Raw genomic sequence first — 20,189 nt, forward strand, 5'->3', positions numbered from 1 at the left:
CAAGATAGACAATATCAAGGACAAATTATGTAGAATAAGATATTATCTCAGTCCTTGGAACATGTCATCCAGGATAGAAAAAGAAGTAGATTTATTATCAAGTACATGAAGCCAGAGACAGTAAGCAATGAGTGGTAGTTGGTTAAAATAGACAGGTTTTAGAAGTAGAGGCACGGATGTAGAAAACAAACTTAGGGTTACCAGGGGATTGTGGCGGGGAGGCTAACTTGGGAGATTGGGACTGAAATATACACACTACTATACATAAAATAGATAACTAATAAGAACCTGCTCTTCTTATTAGCACAGGGAACTCCACTCAATACTATGTAATGGGCTATTTGGAAAAGACTCTAAAAAATAATAAAAGTGGATATATGTATATGTATAACTGATTCACTTTGCTGTACACCTGAAACTAACACAACACTGTAAATCAACTATACTCCAATAAAAATTTTTAACAAAATAGGTTTTAAGAACCATAGTCAGGGAGCAGTGTGGATTGGAAAGACCAGGCAAGAAATATTTCTGCATCCTCAGACAATGCTCCCCAGGCTGGCTATTGCAAGGGTGAGCATTTAAGAGATCTTTGACCTAAGGAGGACATGAGATTAACAATCTAACCCAATGTGCATGAATTATTCTCCTCAGTGCTATCAGAAGTCAGATGGCATCCTAGAGCAAGGGTCAGCAGATCTTTTCTGTAAAGGGTCAGATAGTAAATATTTTGGATTTTGTGTACCATACGTCTCCGTTGCAACTGCCCATCTGCTGCTGTAGCAAGGAAACAGCCACACACAATACGCTAATGAATGGGTGAAGCTGTGTTCAAGCAAAATGTTATGTACAAAACCAGGAGTCAAGCGAGATCTGATCAGTGGGCCAGAGTTTGCGGACCCCAGTTCTGGGTCAATGTTCATAGCTGAATGAGTCATGAGGCCTTAAGTTCCAGTTCTCATTGTACTACTTTCTACCTGGGTGAACTAGGGTTCATCCTTTTATTTATATGGGCCACTGTATTAGTCAAGGTTCTCCAGAAAAACAGAACCAACAGCATGTGTATACAATGTGCCCATATATATTGATAGATATAGATCTAGATATTGATATTGATACCTATATCTATATCTTTATAAAGATAGAGAAAGAGAGAGTGAGATTTTAAACAATTGGTTCACACAATAATAGAGGCTTGGTAAATTCAAAATCTGCAGGTTAGGCTGTCTAGAGACTCTAGAAAGAGTTGCAGCTCAATTTCTGTAAGTCTTCTGGCAGAATTCCTTTTTGCAACAGGGAGATCTTTGTTTTATTAAGAGCTTCAACTGATTGGATGAGGCCCACCCATATTATGGAGGATAATCTGCTTTACTCAAAGTCCACCACCAATTTAAATATGAATTTCATCCAGAAACACCATCACAGGGACTACCCTGGTGGCACAGTGGTTAAGAATCTGCCTGCCAATGCAGGGGGACACGGGTTTGAGCCCTGGTCTGGGAAGATCCCACATGCCGTGGAGCAACTAAGCCTGTGCACCACAGCTGCTGAGCCCGTGCACCTAGAGCCCATGCTCTGCAACGAGAAGCCACCGCAATGAGAAGCCCATGCACCACAACAAAGAGTAGCCCTCTCTTGCTGCAAATAGAGAAAGCCCACGTGTAGCAACGAAGACCCAACGCAGCCAAAAATATAAATAAATAAATAAAAATTAAAAAAAATACAAAAACACCATCACAGAAATATCCAGAATAATATTTGACCAAATAACTGGGCATGGTGGCCCAGACAAATTGACATGGAAAATTAACCACCTAAGCCATAGTTTTGTCATCTTTTACTGAGAAATTTGACTTATCTGAACTATTTTGATACCTAGAAGATACCTTCTAGAGGTAACACCCTCAGGTTTTTACATGGTAGGCAGCAGAGGGAAAGAGCCCATTTGCCCAGTCAGATGACACCTAAAAGGATAAAATTCTGTCTTCTCTCTCCAACCCACAAGGATGAATGCCAAAAATACACCACTTATATCTGCTTTAGCTAACATAGGATAGGTCTGGAACAGACCTATGCTCCCAGTAAGTCTCATGAAATGCTGTTTCATTAAGGGGACTTTACTTGCTAAGATTAGAAGCGAAAGAGGGTGGTGGATGAAAAACTGCCCAAGGATATAACTTCATGCAAGGAAGCAGGAGAGAGAATGGGTATCCGAAGATGTGCCCTCTGAGCCAACACTAATTCCACAGCATCAGGTTGTAATTCAGGGAGCCCAACTGCTGGGGTTCTTTTCCCCCTCTTTTTTTCCCCCAAAGAGGGACAAATCAAGCATACTGACGAAGGAAGAGCATTAGTCACCATAGATAAATTCCTTTTTAGAGGTGATTTCGCAAATGATTTGGCTCAGTGTAGACTGATTTGGCTCCAAAAACCATAAGCTAGAGCATTTCATTCCAGGTCCCTCCTCAAATATCCATGATAGGTAAAAATTTGGCATCAGTAGTTTTTGAAATCTCCCCAGGTGATTATAATATGCAACCAGGGCTGAGGATCTGGAGATGTAGAGAGAATTTAAATTGAACTTTAGTTAAACAGTAAAGCAAGCTCTGACTCTACTGGCTGGAGCTGGACAAGGGATTTAGTGGGATGAGAAGATAAAGAACACCAGGGAGTAAATCAGATGCTTTATACCTGTGCTTAGCTAATTGTTACTCAGATAATTCAGACAATCTTACAGCACCTGAACCCTGAAAGTCCTTAGTTCTGTTTAAAAAAAAAGTAACTCTTCAAGTAACTGAACTCTGAGAATAATGTAAATCATAAAGAAAAAGAAGAAATCTTATTTTTTGAATTAGTTCATTTCATATATACTATTTCACTTTCATGGTATTAACTAGTTATCTTTCTTTCCATTTTATGTTTGAGGAAAGTAAGGCTTTAAAAATCTCAGTAATTTGCTCAAGGTCACTTGTTAAGGGTGTGGGAGGCAGCATAATGGCTCCTAAAAATGCCTTCACCCTAATCCCTAGAACCTATTAATATCTTACCTTACATGGTAAAGAGGACTTTGCAGATATGACTGAAGTTATAGACCTTGAGATAGAAAGATTATCCTAGATTACCGCATGGAACAAATCTAATTGCATGAGTCCTTAAAAGCAGAAAACCATTCCCAACTGTAGAAAGAGAAAGAGAGAGATATCCTAATAGAAGCAGAATCAGAGAGATGCAACATTTTGGGTTTTGTAGGTGGAGAAAGGGGACTCTGAGTCAAGGACTACCAGTGACCGCTGGAAGCGGATAAAGTCCAGAGGACAGAAACACCCCTAAGAGCCTACAGAAAAGAATGTACCTCTGCCAACACTTTTTTTTTCTTTTTTAACCATCTATATTGGAGTATAATTGCTTTACAATGGTGTGTTGGTTTCTGCTTCATAACGAAGTGAATCAGCTATACATATACATATATCCCCATATCTCCTCCCTCTTGCATCTCCCTACCACCCTCCCTTCCCTATGTCACCCCTCTAGGTGGACACAAAGCACAGAGCTGATCTCCCTGTGCTTTGAGGCTGCTTCCCACTAGCTATCTATTTTACATTTGGTAGTGTATATATGTCCATGCCACTCTCTCACTTCATCCCAGATTACTCTTCCTCCTCCCTGTGTCCTCAAGTCCACTCTCTATGGCTGCGTCTTTATTCCTACCCTGCCCCTCGGTTCTTCATAACCATTTTTTCTTTTTTGATTCTATACATATGTGTTAGCAGACGGTATCTGTTTTTCTCTTTCTGACTTACTTCACTCTGTATGACAGTCTCTAGGTCAATCCACCTCACTACAAATAACTCAATTTCATTTCTTTTTATGGCTGAGTAATATTCCTTTGTATATATGTGCCACATCATTATCCATTCATCTGTCGATCCTGCCAACACTTTTACTTTACTCAATTGAGACCAACATCAGACTTGTAAGGTAATAAATTTACATTGTTTTGAGTCACTAAATTTGAGGTAATTTGTATGAAAGCAATAAAAAACAAATACAGAGGTCATACAAGAGCCAGGCTATATATTTATACTTAAGTATTTCTGAAATGAATTTCACCTTGTGATTGACAGCATCAGCAGTAGCTTCCAAGGGATCCCACCACACACCTGAGGCAAAAGCAGCCTAATACAAAGCAGTGACAGCAGCAGGTCACTGCCCCACACTTGGGGTAGAGGGGGACTTGATCTACTATAGCAGCAGCATAGCCTGAATGGGAACCCATCCTCCTGTGGCACTAGTCCCATCAACATTAGTCTAATCTGCTAGCATCTGCTGTGCCAACAGGCCCAACATATACAAACCCTCCAACTCAGTAGCATTAAGTGAGCCAGGCTCAGTGTTTCCTGAAACCCATATCCAATGGCACTGGAAAGCCCAGATATCACCTACTGTTATGAAAACATAAAAAAACAATAACAGAAGACTGGGAACTTCAGAAAGAAAAGGGGAACAATGGAATGGGTGTAAACAAATGGGTAAATATAAGAGACTATCATTAGCCTCATGAGTTTCTTAAATTCTATATGATGGTCAAAGCAAAAATGATGACACCATCTGATGGGGTTCTCAATGTAGAGAAAGGAAATACTACAAAAAAATCATACTTTAAAACTGGGAAATATTAAGAGACCTAAATGGAAGTAAAATTTTGAAACTTCACTTGAAGTAATAAAACACTGATTCCAGTAGGCTATGATAAGTTACATATGTATAGTGTAATGCCAAAAGCAACCACTAAGAAAACTATACAAACAGTATACACAAATGATTCTAAATAAATTAAATGGACTTATTAAAAAATGTTTAAGTAAAATCCACAAGAAGGCAAAATAAGAGAAACACAGGATTGAGAAACTAAGGTAAAAGACAAAACAAAAAATAAAATGGTAGACCTAATCTTTAACATAGCAATAATTACATTAACTGTAAATGATCTAAATAACCAAGTGAAAGACAGAGATTGGAAGAGTAGATTAAAAAATCACAAGCATAATCCAACTATATACTGTCTATAAGAAGCTTACTTTAAACATCATGATATAGGTAGTTCAAAGTAAAAGGATGAAAATGATATATCATGTGAACGCTAATCAGAAAAAGCAGGAATGCCTATATTAATATTAGATAAAGTAGATTTCAGAGCAAAGGACATTATTAGGGGCAAAGAGGTTCATTACATAAAGATAACAGGAATAATCCACCTAGATGACCTAGTGATACTAAATGTGTGTGCACCAAACAACAGAACTTCAAAATACATGAAGCAAACACTGAAGAAGATTACAGGAGAAAATTTGAAATCCACAATTATTATTTGAGACTTCAACACAGCAATTTATAGAACTACCAGAGAGAAAAATCAGCAAGGATATGGAAGAACTGAAAACATCATTAATCAACAGGATATAACTGACATTTAAAGAACACACTCAATAAGAGCAGAATACATATTCAAGCGTCCATGGAACATTCACTCATATACCATATACTGGGTGATAAAAAAACATTAGCAGATTTAAAAGAATTAAAATCATAGACAGTATATTCTCTAGCCATAATGGAATCAGACTAGAAATCAATAACAGAAAGACAACAGGAAAATCTTCAATCACATAAAAACTAAACATCACAATTCCAAATAACTCATGGGTAAAAAAGACAGTGTCAAGGAAAAATTTTTAAATGCAGAGAATAAAAGAAAATGGAGATATAACAGATCAAAGTTTGTGGAATGAAGTGAAAGCAATGCTGAAAGGGAAGTTTATAGTACTAAATTGGGAAAGAAAATATTTCAAAGCAATAATCTAATTTTCTATATTAAAATAGTAAAAAAAAAAGGAAGAGGAAAAAACACTAAACAAGCAGAAAGAAGGAAATAATAAAGATGAAACAGAAATCCATAAAACTGAAAAGAGGAAAACAGGGGGCAAAAAATCAATGAAAAAAAGGCTGGTTCTTTGAAATAACCAATCTAATCAACAAAGATCTAGGAAGACTGATAAAGATAAGAAGAGAGATGGCACAAATCACAGATATCAGAAATGCAACCAGGGATACCATGACGTATCCTGCAGGTTAATAAGGGACAAGTTATTATGAACAAGTCTACACTATAAATTCAAAAATGTAGATGAAATGGACCAATGCTTCTACACCCAAAACTACCAAAACTCAGCCAAGATGAAATAGATAATCTCAATTTTCCTGTACCCATTAGCAACACGGATTTTTCATTTAAAAACTCCCAAAAGAAATATTCAGGCTTAGATGTTTCACTTTTACCCAAGACTTAAAGAATTAACACCAACTTTACATGATTTGATAAGAAATAGAAGCAGAGGGAACAGTTCCTAATTAATTTTATGAAGCCAGTATTACCTTGATACCAAAACCAGACAGGGATAGTATAGAAAGAAGAAAACTACAGACCAACATGTTTTATGAAATTGGCTGTAAAAATCCTCAGCCAGATATTAGCAAATTAAATTCAGAAATATATAAAAAGAATAATATACCATGACCAAGTGGTATTTATTCCAGTTATGCAAAGTTGGTTTAATATTTGAAAATCAAACAGTGTAATCCACCATATCCAATAGATTAAGGGGGAAAAGTCATGTGATCCTATCCATTAATGCAGAGAAAGCATTTGACAAAATCCAATCCCATTCATGATTTTAAAATAAGAAGAAAAAGAACCCCAAGCAAACTAGGAATAGAAAAGGAACATACTGAAAGTCATAAAGAGGATCTACAACCAACCTATACTGACATTATATTTAACTGTGAAAGACTGGATGCTTTCTCTGTAAGATCAGAAACAAGGCACCGATATCTGCTCTCACCACTTTTATTAAATATATTACTGGAGGTTCTAGTAAAAAAATAAAGCAAAAATAAATAAATACATAAATTTAAAAGTTAAATTTTTAAAAAGTTTATTTAAAAGATAAAAGGACTATTCCTACTATGTTGAATAGGAAGGAACATATCCTACTGAATGTTGAAGAGTAATATATCCTATTATATTGAATAAGGAAAAGTAAAACTGTATCTGAAGATGAGATGATAATCTAAATGGAGAAAATACCAAGGAATCCACAAAAAGCTTGAGAAATATTAGTTTGTAAATGTTTTAGAGTACAAGATCAACACAATTTAATCAAATTATATATTAATAACAAATGTGTAGAAGCTTAAATAAAAGTATGTGATGTCATTTACAACTGACCTAAGTAAATACTTAAATATAAGCCCAATAAGACATTTATAGGACCTCTACACTGAAAATTACAAAATGCTGATGAAGAAAAATTTAAAAGTCCCAAACAAATAGGGAGACATACCTTGTTCATGGATTAGAAAACACAGCATAATAAAGATGTCAATTCTCCCCAAGTTAAGAGGCTTAACACAATTACTCTTAAAATGCCCTCAAGGTTTTTGTGGATATAGACAAGCTTATTCTAAGATTTATATGGTAAGAAAAGGCTGAAGAATAGCTAAAACAATTTGTAAAGGATTAAAATGGGAGGAATTAATCTACTCAATTTCAAGATTTTGCAGTAATGATGCAGGGTAGATACATAGATCAATGGAATGGAATAGAGAACCCAGAAATAGACTGACATAAATACATTTAACTTGTTTTTGACAGCAGTGCAAAAGCTATCAAGGAAGAATAGACTTTTCAAAAAATGGTACTGAAACAGTTGGACATCCCTCGACAAAAACAAACAAACAAAAAATGAACCTTAAGCTAAACCTCCACACCTTACACAAAAATTAAATCAAAGTGGATCATAATCTTAAATATAAAAGCAGGACATTTTTAGAAAAAAAAATAGCAGAAAATCTTTGGCATCTAGAACTAGGTGAATAATTCTTGGACTTGACACCAAAAGTATGATCAATAAAAGCAAAAACTGATAAATTGGATCTCATCAAAATGAGTTAAAAATGCTTCATAGAAGATCCTTTTAAGTGGATGAAAACTCAAACTGCACAGTGGGAAAACATATTTGAAAATCCCATATGAGACAAATGACTTGTATCTATAATATACAAAGAACTCTCCAAACAACTTTAAAAAATCCAACTAGAAAATAGGCAGAAGACAGGAACAGACATTTCATGGAAGAGAATATACACATGGCAAAGAAGCACATGAAAAGATGCTCAACATCATTAGCCATTAGGGAAATGCAAATTAAGACCATAATGAGATGTCAGAGAACAATTAAAATTAAAGTATAGTGACAACATCAAATGCTGGCGAGTACGTAGAAAAATTATATCACATCACTGGTGGGAAAATAAAATGATTTAGCTACTCTGAGAAACAGCTTGACAGTCTCTTTTAATCCTAAAAGTAGATTCACCCTACAATGCAGTACTTGTACTCTCGAGCATTTATCCAAAAGAAACAAAAACTTAATTAAGTTCCCACAGAAATTTACACATAAATGTTCATAGCAGTTTTATTTATAATAGCCAAAAACTGGCAACTACCCAAGTGTCTTTCAATGGATGAATGTTGAAACAAATTGTGATAAAATCTTATGATAGAATACTACCAAGCAACAAAAAGGAACAAATTATTAATATATGCAAAAATTGAAATGAACTTCAAGGGAATGATGCCGAGGGAAAAATTTTAAAAAGCCAATCTCCGAAGATTAAGTAATTCATGATTATGTTTACATATTATTCTTAAAATAACAAAACTGTGGAGCTGGAGAACAGATTAGAAGTTGCCAAGGGTTAGAGATGAGGGTAGAAGGTAGAGCGGGGGAACTTTGTGAGGTTTTTGTGGTCGCAGTACAAATAATACTGCAATCTTGGTTTTAATCCCTAAAGATTTTTAAAAGCAATTCCTAATAAGAGGTGTCCAGATATTCAGCAATGGCAGCAGATTGGAGGTATAGCTTCCCAACATGACAACGTCAAGAGATCGTACTAATTCAACGCATATGTTAATTTAAAAAAGGCCAGTCACAATACTTAAATGGTATATATCTTAACGATATTATGCTAAGTATCCAGCTATACCAGAAGGACTAGCAGGATTTTCTGTACATTCAATCTTATTTAAGACAGTAAATCTTATAATAAGACAGTTAAAAAAAGAAAAAAAAAACAAAACCTCAGCTACAGTTGGATATTCTCATAGGAAGATGAGGTGAAAATATGTAGCAGCGGTTCAAAAGCTTAAGCAGTGGCACCTAAATTTGGTTGCGCATTAGAATCATCTGAAGCACTTTTTAAAAACCCTCACACCAACAGTTGGTCATCCTAGACCAATAAAATCATTTTAAATCTCCTCAGATGATGCCAGTGTCTAGCCAGAACTGAGAACCAGCGGACTAAGAAGAAGGGGATGTTTCTACAAAGATCTCTTAACAATAAGTCCTTTCACCCAATCAGATTTACCTCCCCGAAACTGGGTAGAGAAGGCTAGATGTTGTCCAACTTGCTTAGATTTAATTAGCACTTGTGACTTGCCCAAAACCTAGATCATGTTTCCCCTACATTTCATGTTATTCCCTAAGTTTTTCAAACCCAGGGCTAAGGGGTTTGCCAGGATGAGATTTTAAGTGCTCACACAGGGGAAGTCCCTGGCAAACCAGGACAGCGGTCCCTCTACATTGAAATGTAAAGCACCCTAAATAACCCTGCCACTGCTCCCAGATCCTAGTCTGTGCCAACCAGTGGAGAAAAGGCATTCTCCATTACTACCACGGCAAATGCTGCTGTACTTGCCTTGGTTGGTCCCTATCTTTTCCAGGCGCCACTCCCCTTCACCTGCTGATGGACGCTTTGGCCAGCTGACAATGCAGATATTTTCAAACTTTAATGCGAATAAAAATCATCTGGAGGGCCTGTTATAACAGAGATCACTGAGCCCCACCAGAGTTGCTGATTCCATACTGCTGGGACAGGGCCCTAAAACTTGAATATCTGACACATTATCAGGGGACGCTGGTAAAGCTGGTCAGGTTGTTACTGAATGCAGGTTCGTGTGTCTGAAGCACAGTGAGGCCAAACAAACCTAAAGGTTGGAGTCTGGAGCAGAAAAAGGTTTATTGCAGGATCAAGCAAGGAGAGGGGTGGCCCGTGTTCCAAAACACCCTGAAATCTCCAAAGGATTTCAGCAAAGCATTTTTAAAGGCCAGGTGAGGGAGGGACGTCCCAGGGAATGTGATCAGCTCGTGCACAATCCTCTGATTGGTTGATGTTGAGGCCACAGGGCAGATAACATTATCCATCCTTAGGTGCCAGAAGGTCTGGGGGCTACGTGCTCATGATCATCAAGGAGTTAATTTCTTCCACTGGGTGGTGGTTTTTAGCATCTGAAAACTCAAGAAATATGCCTGAGATATTATTATCTGAGTACTTCAGAGAGGAACTACAGCAGAGGATATGGGGGATGGGTCTGTCCTAGGAAGGCCCCATAGGGTACTGCTTGGTTACAAGGTGACCATACGTTGAGAACCACTGCTCTAGTGGCTTGGAATGTTAAGAAAGTAATGGAAGAATCCCTTCCCAGGTCTAGATTCTAGTATCGCCAGCTATTTTGGTCGGGGGAAGGGTACGTTTTGTCCTTTCTTGGACTTCTCGTTCATTTATATCAAAGCCTATTTGAGGCAGTGCGCTCGGCGGTCCTGCAGATCTGTCTTTTGCTTCAACAGTGTTTGGAATGAACAGACCCAGAGACGCTCCTTGCTCCAGCCCCCGACCACCCTTCAACCTTTCTTCCTGTCACAACCTTTGGAATCAGCCACTCAGCTATCCAGCCTCCAGGACAGACCAACACCGTTTTTTTGAGATTAGCTCCTTATCACTGATCAACCATGAGTTCCCAGGTTCGTCGGAATTATTCCATCGAGGTAGAGGCCGCCGTCCACCGCCTGTTCAACATGCATCTGGGGACACTTACCTCTCTCTGAGCTTCTATTTCGACAGCAACAATGAGATTCTGGACAGTGTGGGCCACATTTTTCGCCAACTGGCTGAGGAGAAGTGTGAGGGTGCCCAGCGTCTCTTGAAAATGCAAAGCCAGTGCTGCGACCGCGCCCTCTTCCAGGATGCGCGGAAGCCTTCTCAAGATGAGTGGGGTAAAACCCAGGACGCTGTGGAAGCCGCCATTCTTAGGGAGAAGAACCTGAACCAGGCACTATCGGATCTGCGCGCCCTGCGTTCCGCCCACGCAGACTCCCACCTCTGTGACTTCCTGGAGAGCCGCTTCCTGGAGGAGCAGGTGAACCTCATCAAGAAGATGGGCGACCACCTGACCAACCTCCGCAGGCTGGCTGGTCCGCAGGCTGTGCTGGGCGAGTATCTCTTTGAAAGGCTCACCCTCGAGCACAAACAGGAGTCTCTGAAGTCCAGCGGCCTCTGAGGAGCCCCTCTGGCGTCAGAGCTTCTGCCTGATGCCCCGCTCTGCAGCCACTAGGCAGCTTTGTAACCGCCCTGGAGCCCTCTCCCAAGCCTTGGACCAAATGGAGACAACGCTTTTTGCAGAAGAAAACAAAAAAAGCCTATTTGAAACACAAACAGAATAAAGAGTAATAAATAAATAAATATATATATATATTCATGTTCTTTTAACATATGAATTGCCCCACTTTATCTGTGTGAAATAAGTTTGTTCCCGTTATTGTGCTGGTTCTCAAGCTTTGCTGCTCGTATGAATCACCTAAAGAGCTTTTAAGAAAAACATTGGTGTCTGGGTCCCAGCCCCAGAGATTTTGATTCAGTAGGTCTAGGGAGGAGCCTGGGCACGGGGAGGTCTCAGAGTTCCCCAGGTGATTCTAACGTGCAGCAACTTTGTGAACCACCTCTTGGCTTCAATCCAGCTAGTGATCAGATATTAAATCTAAGACACATGGGCTAGTGCGTGAGCTCTGTTGCTAGGTGTATTCCATTTTCTTCCTCCTGAAAGATTCGTGCCAGGGAAAATGATTGATAGTTGTGTTACTTCTCTGAAATGGATTGAAATTTCCAATTAGTGTGAACAGGGGAGGGTGAGTGGGTGAATGCAATAAGGTGTATCATTTACGTATTGCCCTATGTGTAAAAGGTTTTTGCAACTGAGGTCTGCCCTACTTTTCATGCTAATGGTAATGCTTGTCCTCCTAATGCAGCTGTAAACTTTATAAGCCCATAGGTAGACAGCATCACAAAATATTTACCCCTCCCCACTGGCCCACTCTCAAGCTTCACTCCCCTTCCCCAATACACAAATGTACATCAATGCGCTTGAGACCAATATCAACATATTGACCTTCAATTGTTCTACTTTGCAGCTTCCCTCTTATCAGGAGATGTCAGCATTTAGTGCAAGGACCAATGCTTGCCTCTTGGTGAGTAATGTAGACAATGCCTCCAAGAGACAAACAGCCCTTAGGGAGGGGGAAAAAGTCTTTCAAAAAGGTTGATGCCCAGAGGAGGCATTTCCAGTCATCTCAGCTTAGAGGTCAAATATCCAAAATAAAAAAAGGTTAAAAAAAAAGAAGAAGAAAGCAAGGAAGAAAAGAAGGAAACAATTTTCTTATCTCATAGTAATAAGGCAGTTTTCCTTAAAAAAAAAAAGACTTAAGTCTTAAATTCTCTTTCCTAATCAAAATGTGCTTTTCTGTCTTTAGACTATTCCTCTTATATCCTGTATTATTCATGATGTGTAATTTCTTGAAATAGCACATGGCTGAAAACAGAAGCTAACCTCTTGTCCACTATGAATTAAATCTTCTTTTCCTAGGACCCATCTACAATGTACAATTTGGGGTTTGCCAACATAATTATTTTCTCTGAAATAAGTTACAGCATTTTGCCTTTTCACTGTATATAGTTATACAATATATTGTTAACACAACATAGTTAATATAGTCAATATAGTAAATACAACTATAATACACATGATATGATGCCACTTTGGTGATTTTCTTCATCCATGTAATTCTGAAATTTGACAGTATAGTTTTCATATTCTAATGAGCTGAGTATTACCTTTGCAAGGATAGAAAAATAAAATAAATTCATAATATTCTTGTGTGGTTTGCCCCTGGGGTGGATTACCATAATGGGGGATACTTGAGCCTTTCCCCAAGTCATTAAAAAACCTGCAGCGAGCAGCCCCTTGTCCTCTCCAGGGAGTGGGGGAAAGGATCTTTAATCATAATAATTCTGGGGGGAAAAATCTCGGAAATAAGACATCTGCTTCTGTGCCTTGTTGTTTTGCAGAATAGCAATGATTGCTTTAGCAGCTTCTATTGCCATATGTGTACAATAAGTAAATGAACATAAAATTGAATGAACGCATAAAAGAAGGATAAACCCACCCAGCTTAACAAATCCACTCTCTCACCTGCTGTGCCCTGAAACATGAAAGAAAGAATCACGGGATCATAAGGATTAATAAAATAACAGTCTCTCTTAACAATACTGACAGGAGGTATAAGGATAATTTGTCTGATGTGGGACCAACAGCTTAACTGCTTAATTCTTTTTTTTTTTTTTAAGGGCAACTCATTCATTTATAGTTTAAAGATTGCAAGACAACATCTGAACTTCTGTAGCACAATTTAAATGTTTTACTTTTTTGATAAAGCAGAGTATAATAGAAAAAACAATTAGTTTCCAGTAATATCTACATCTCTATTCAGAATTAAGTCTTCCACAGACATGTTACCTGGAAACAAAAGCCTGCTACAATAAGCAAAGCTTCAACAGAGCTGCTACTTTTCGGGCCAGGGAAAGGTTCATCCCTATAGGAGGATGATGTGCTATGTAAAATGGCTGCAGGTCACGGCCTTGAGGGCGTTGGAAGTCTATTATCCTATTCCACATTAAGCAGTTTGGTGAACTTCAAACGTCTGTTCATCTGCAAACAAGCTGGCAACTTTTAACTGATATTTCAAGCAGATAAAAAATAAATTAAAAGAAATCCCTACACTGATGTTCCTTGATTTACACTTTAAATGGTACATTAACATGTAATTCTGGCTAAGAATTACATTTGAGACTCCTTGCTCAGGTTTTGGTTAACAGTACAAATCTTTCAGAAATTCAAGTTCTTATTAATCAATAATTTGTGAGCTAGGATATATTCAGGCATCAGCTGCAACTACAGAATAGGTGCACTGCCTCCACACTTTGGAAAGACATAATCTAGAACACTACTAGCAGGCAAAATATCTGTTAGTAGACAGCATATATGCAGTAGAGCAAGACAAAAACATATATTCATATGTTGGCTTGTTTAAGCCTCAAGCCCTCCATCCTTTGTTGAAATACAATAATTTCATTCCTATGGTTTTCAATACCAAAAACTCAACCTCCAGGAGGGCTAAAGTCTAATTTGTACTCCAAACCAAGTAGCAGTGCAGTTCGCTACTACTGAGGCTGAATCCATAAAGACTTCAAGACCACGTCCAGAAGACAAGTTATTATATATAATACCCTAGAAGGTCTGAAACATAATTATCATATACATAGCTGGTCCTTCAGAGCTCTTTACCTATAACTGTTTTTTGATGAAAGTTATTTAATGTACTGGAGATAACTGTGACTTACAGATCAAATATTTGAATACTTATACTTACCTGGGATTTCATTTCTGCTGAAAGAAAAAGGAAGAACAGGACTCACTTAAAAAAAACCAAACTTTAGAAATGGAAGTAAAAATCTTATCACACACTATCACTTTTGGAAGCAGCATAGAGGGGCAGTCAACGGTAAAACACTGGTGAAATAGGTCAAAACTCTAGGCCAAAAATCCATTATTATTATCATCAGTGACAGTACCACAACTGTGCCCTTCGTAATTAATATTCACTCCTAAGAATCTTCATTTGGCACCAGATGATGTGTTTAAGAGAAACACTCTGGGAGGTTTTGAATCAGACTTGGTTTTTTGTTAGCCAAGTTACAGGAGAATTTTTAAAGTGGGGGGAAGGGAAGAAGGAAACGGACCAGGAAAAGAATTTAAGCCATCATCTATAAACCAACAAAGCACTGATAGTTCCAAACATTATGTCAGACACTAAAATGACTGATATAGGCTCAAGTGGTTTATAAAACCTATAAAAAGACTACACCAGCAAAGTCCCCATATCTGTAGAGTTCAGAAACTAAAACAAGGAATATTTTAGCTTAAAACCTTATCTCAAGAGAATCATATACACTTGACATGAATAAAAATATCTGAAACCAAACATTTTTAAAAGCTCCAATACCCAAAATATAAAGAAAAAATTTAATTCAGAAGACTCAATCAATTCATGATAATCACAAAACAGCTGGGCAATCTCTATCTCCCGTCCACACTAACCATCCACCCCATGGAAGACCAAGGGAGATCAGACCTTCCAGACTTACCTTCCAGACCTTCCAGACACCTGGCTGCTGCAAAATTCTATGGAGACTCCTTGTGGAACAGCAGTTTCCCACCTCTTGTGTCTCTCCCTATCATGATCATGCAGGAAGCAAGTCTGGCTGTGCTATTTCTTATCATTGTCTGTCACCCATCTGCAGCATGGTATTGTACAGATAGGGAAAAAGTAGTTCCCTTTCCCCCAGAAGGTTGAGGCTCAGGTACAGGGGTAATTCTCCTGTGCACACAGTCATTATTTAGGCCGACTCAGTGACTTCAACAGGCTTAATCATGTGATCAGGTTTGTTGCCAGCTGCATAATGCTCCCACATCTGTAGATAGAGCTGCTCTAGTTCCATTGTGTATTGTTTGGTGTTGAATAGAGGGCTAGATGTTCTCTGCTTCCAGACTTTGCCACGAATTTTCTTCAGGTATTCTAGATCAGTTCCCAGTTTCACAGCTATGTCTTCATATTCTTGTCTATTTTTAGCAATAAGCTCAAGACAGCCTAAACAAGTGAGCTGGGAAGCTGCAACTCGGGAAGCAAGAGTCTCTCCTGGCATAGTCACCATGGGTGTCCCTGCCCAAAGGACATCCATCCCTGTGGTGTGTCCATTACAGAGTGGAGTGTCCAAGCAGACATCAGCCAGCTGGCCTCTCCGAACATGTTCCTCTTTAGGAGCAACAGGTGAAAAAATGATACGGTTCAGGGGAAGGCCCATATTTTGTGCATACTGTTGGATATTAAGTTCTCCTACTGCTGGAAAACGCAACAGCCACAGTACACTATTGGGAACACGCTTCAGAATATTTGCCCACATCTGCAAAGTAGATGGATCAATTTTATATAACTGATTGAAGTTACAGTACACAATGGCATCTTCCGGTAACCCGTACTGAGAACGTGTGGTTACAGTAATGGTATGGGGAACCTCTTCTCCAGTGGCAGCCTTATTGTTGATCAGAGTAGTTGCCAGCCCATTGCTAATACTGAATCCATTAATTGTTATCTGAATTTGTCCTCTGTTAATCATTTCAATAACTGCTTCTGCAATAGTATTCATTGGAATGACAGGCATATTAAGAGCTGTATTACTGCTGTCTGCGTTGTGCCCTCCATCAGGATACTTCATCTTGACAATTTTCACATCTGGCAGACTATCAAGAAATGCTTTGAGGTCGATGCCATTCAGCACAATCCGATTGTCATAAATGTGCCCATTGGACTTAAAATCGATGACTGCTTTCTTCTTCAGGTGAGGGAACATATTAGCATGATCACCAATAAAGAAAGAATGGGGCATATAAGCCAGTTTCTCAGAATACTGCTCAGCAACTTCAGCAGGTGAAGTTTCCTGATCAGTGATGATATAATCCATGAAAAGCACGCCACTGGTCCCAGGGTAGCCCAGCCACATTGCCTGAATAGGAGCTGGCCTGAGAGCAAAGAGTTCATTTCGAGCACACTTGGTATAACCATTCATATTTACAAGGATGTGTATACCATCTTGATGGATGCGATCAGCTGCTTTCCCATTGCATGGAATCTGAGAAAGATCAATGAAATGATGGGCTTCTGCCATCACCTTTGCTCGGAAGTTTGTGCCATCATCTGGGCTCAGGGCATAACAGAATACCTCAAATTTATCAGGATTGTGCATGCCTGGAATAGACTGCATAAGATGAGAAGTAGGATGATTCCCAAAGTCAGAACTCACGTATCCTACACGCAGTCGACCATCACTGAGCTTCAAGTCTTTTGGATGTTCATACGGTGGTTTATGAAGGACATTTATCTTATCCAAGCAGAGGTTCCCATGCCGCTCAGCAATAGCCTTCCTGAAGCCATGAGAAAGAGGATAGAGCATACTATGATGAGGCTGCACAGAAGGCAACCTATTCTTCTCCAGCTGGTCAGTCACAATGCTGACCAACTTCTTCATTCGCTCATCATAGTCTGTCCAATCACAGACGATCTGCAGGCAATGAGCCAAATTACAATAAGCGTCAGGAAAATCAGGTTTAAGCTTCAGAGCAGTGCGATAAGAAGCAATTGCTTCTGGAATATTCCCTGAATCCTTGTGAATGGAAGCCAGACTGCTGTGGGCATCCGCAAATGCAGGGTTAATCTGAATGGCACGAGTATAACACTGCAAGGCTCCCTGAACGTCCTGCATCTCCTTTAGAGTGTTTCCCATATTACAGTAGGCATCAGCAAAGGTAGGACTGATTCGAATAGCCTCCTTATAATGCATCAGAGCTTCCTGCAGTTTTCCCTGCTGCTGCAATACACTTGCTAAATTTGAATGGGCAGCAGCAAACTCTGGGAAGACTTCTAATGCTTTACGATACAAGCAAACTGCCTCTTCAATGTTTCCCTGTTCTCGGTTGATATTGGCTAGGTTATTCAGAGAGTCTGCATGGGTGGGACACAGCCACAGAGCTGTATTATAACAGTCTTCTGCTTCGGCAACACTGCCCTTCTCTTTGAGAGCATTGGCTAGGTTGCAGTAAGCATCAGGGAAATGTGGTTGCAATTCAATAGCTCGCCTGTAGGTGTCTATTGCCAGATCTATCAGGCCTTGCTCATAGTATACACAAGCCAGGTTGCCATGCACCACTGCATGATTTGGACTCAAGCTTATGGCACGAAGGTAAGCTGCCACAGCTCTGTCAAAAATCCGTGCCTCTTTCAAGACATTTCCTAAATTGATATAAGCATCCAGAAAATTGGGGTCAAGGTTGACAGCCTTTTCAAAGTGATGAATTGCAAGCCAAATCTCCCCTTGTGCATTGAAAACACAGCCAAGATTACTCCAAGCTACTGCAAAGTTCGGTTGCGTCTCAATTGCTTTCACATAACATGCTTTGGCTTCTTCCAACCGACCCAGGGCTTTGAGCAGGTCCCCTAGGTCACTGCAAACACTGTACAAATCACGATTGTACTGAAGGGCAGAGACGTAAGCTTGTACTGCCCCTTCCTTGTCGCCTGCTGCTACCAAAGCGGCTGCCAGGTTAATATAACCATCAATGAAGTCTGGTTTGAGACGCAATGCATGCCGGTAATGCTCAACTGCTTCCTGCAACTGCCCTCTTTCCTTGTACACATTCCCCAAATTCGAATAGGCTTCTGCCAGAAGAGGGTTCTGTTTAATTGCCAGAGTACTATAGTGGGCAGATCTGTCCAGCCTTCGACACTGGAAATGTATAGATGAAAGTAATAAAAGTACTCCAGTATTGTCTGGCTCCTGTCTCCACAGCTGCATGCAGTGTCTCTCAGCTGCCTCAAAATCTCCTGCCTGATATTCCTGATGTGCCAACTCAGCTAACCCTTGGAAGGAAAGCATACGTCTCGTTGGTTCTGTGCTGTCGGCCACGTTGCCCACAGAAGACGCCATCTGGAGCTTCTGGAGAGAGTGAGAAAAGGGGGTAATTGAGTCCCGCTGCCGCCACTACTGGCAAGAATGTTTCTAGAGGTAGCAAACACAAGCGCAGCAGCCGTACCACTGCTTTGGCAGGCTTAAGCGGCGGCGACAGTTACAGGCACCGAACCTTAGGAACTCTGGTTGGCCATCTACCTCTCACGCTCTTGAAATCTTAATTCTTAACCCTGCCCTCTTCCACCATTTTTCTCCTAATAAGGGAATAAAAATTACCTATACATTTGCCTTAGAAGAAATCAAAAGTCAGTAGTCCAAACACTTTTTAAAATTTTGTTTTCTGTCCAGTTGGAAATGAAATACATGATTGAGTTTTCTTCATTATTCACATAGTCAATGTGGAAAACATTAGGGCCATGAATTTCAATATGGTAAGATCAGAAAATTTTAAATTGGCCTTCCCAAACCACTAATAAGTAACCGATATTGTATATAATGCTAAAATCTTAGAGACTGAGTTTGATATTTTAAAAGTTCTGAAAACATTAGCTAATTTCTCCTCATCATATTTCTCATGCCTCATCATATTTCTCATGCCTTACTTTTTTAAAAATAATTTTTATTTATTTATTTATTTTTATTTTGTCTGCGTTGGGTCTTCAATGCTGCGTGCGGGTTTTCTCTAGTTGCGGCGAGCGGGGGCTACTCTTTGTTGTGGTGCACGGGCTTCTCATCACAGTGGCTTCTATTGTTGTTCCACAACTCCTTTTAAGGTCCTACGAAGAACCCTAGAAATTAGTTCATGTAATTATAGGTTTTTGCAAAATTGTCAAAAGTGAGATATTTTAACTTCCATCAGGTAAGACCAGTGTCTCTTTCTTTGCCAATTTTCCTTCTATTATATTCCACTATGTTGGATCATATTGGAATGGCCACAGGCTTTTTGGGAAATCTGGCTAAGGAGATGTTTCAAGTGAGGCTATTATGTGATTTTCAGACATCACCATATGTAATTGACTATACACTATCCCATTACAGGAATAACTTCCAGTACTCTTACTGACTACTCTACTGACTTAACTAGCACAAGACACAGAAGCATAAGGACAAAAACCACCTTACAATATAGCCATGTCTTGCACTTCACAGCTCTTAAAGCATGTGTGTTTGAAGAAGAAAAAAGAACTGAAATGTATAAAACCAGAAGCTATTATACTGTGGAAAATGATTTCAATCAACAGGCATGTGAACGACAAGTCAAAGATTCAGTTCTCGGGATTCCCTGGTGGCACAGTGGTTGAGAGTCTGCCTGCCGATGCAGGGGACACGGGTTCATGCCCCGGTCCGGGAAGATCCCACATGCCGCGGAGCGGCTGGGCCCG

At 39.4% G+C, this 20,189-nt stretch overlaps 2 pseudogenes; one reads left to right on the forward strand and one right to left on the reverse strand.

Annotated features, from left to right (window-relative positions):
• The first annotated feature begins 10,907 nt into the window (after positions 1-10,907).
• On the forward strand, positions 10,908-11,455 carry LOC132430043 (ferritin light chain pseudogene; annotated as a pseudogene).
• Positions 11,456-15,551: 4,096 nt separating this feature from the next.
• Positions 15,552-18,825, reverse strand: LOC132424674 (UDP-N-acetylglucosamine--peptide N-acetylglucosaminyltransferase 110 kDa subunit pseudogene; annotated as a pseudogene).
• Positions 18,826-20,189: the final 1,364 nt, after the last annotated feature.

Source organism: Delphinus delphis, chromosome 1 (genome assembly GCF_949987515.2).
Source record: "Delphinus delphis chromosome 1, mDelDel1.2, whole genome shotgun sequence".
In the NCBI taxonomy this organism is placed as follows: Eukaryota; Metazoa; Chordata; class Mammalia; order Artiodactyla; family Delphinidae; genus Delphinus; species Delphinus delphis.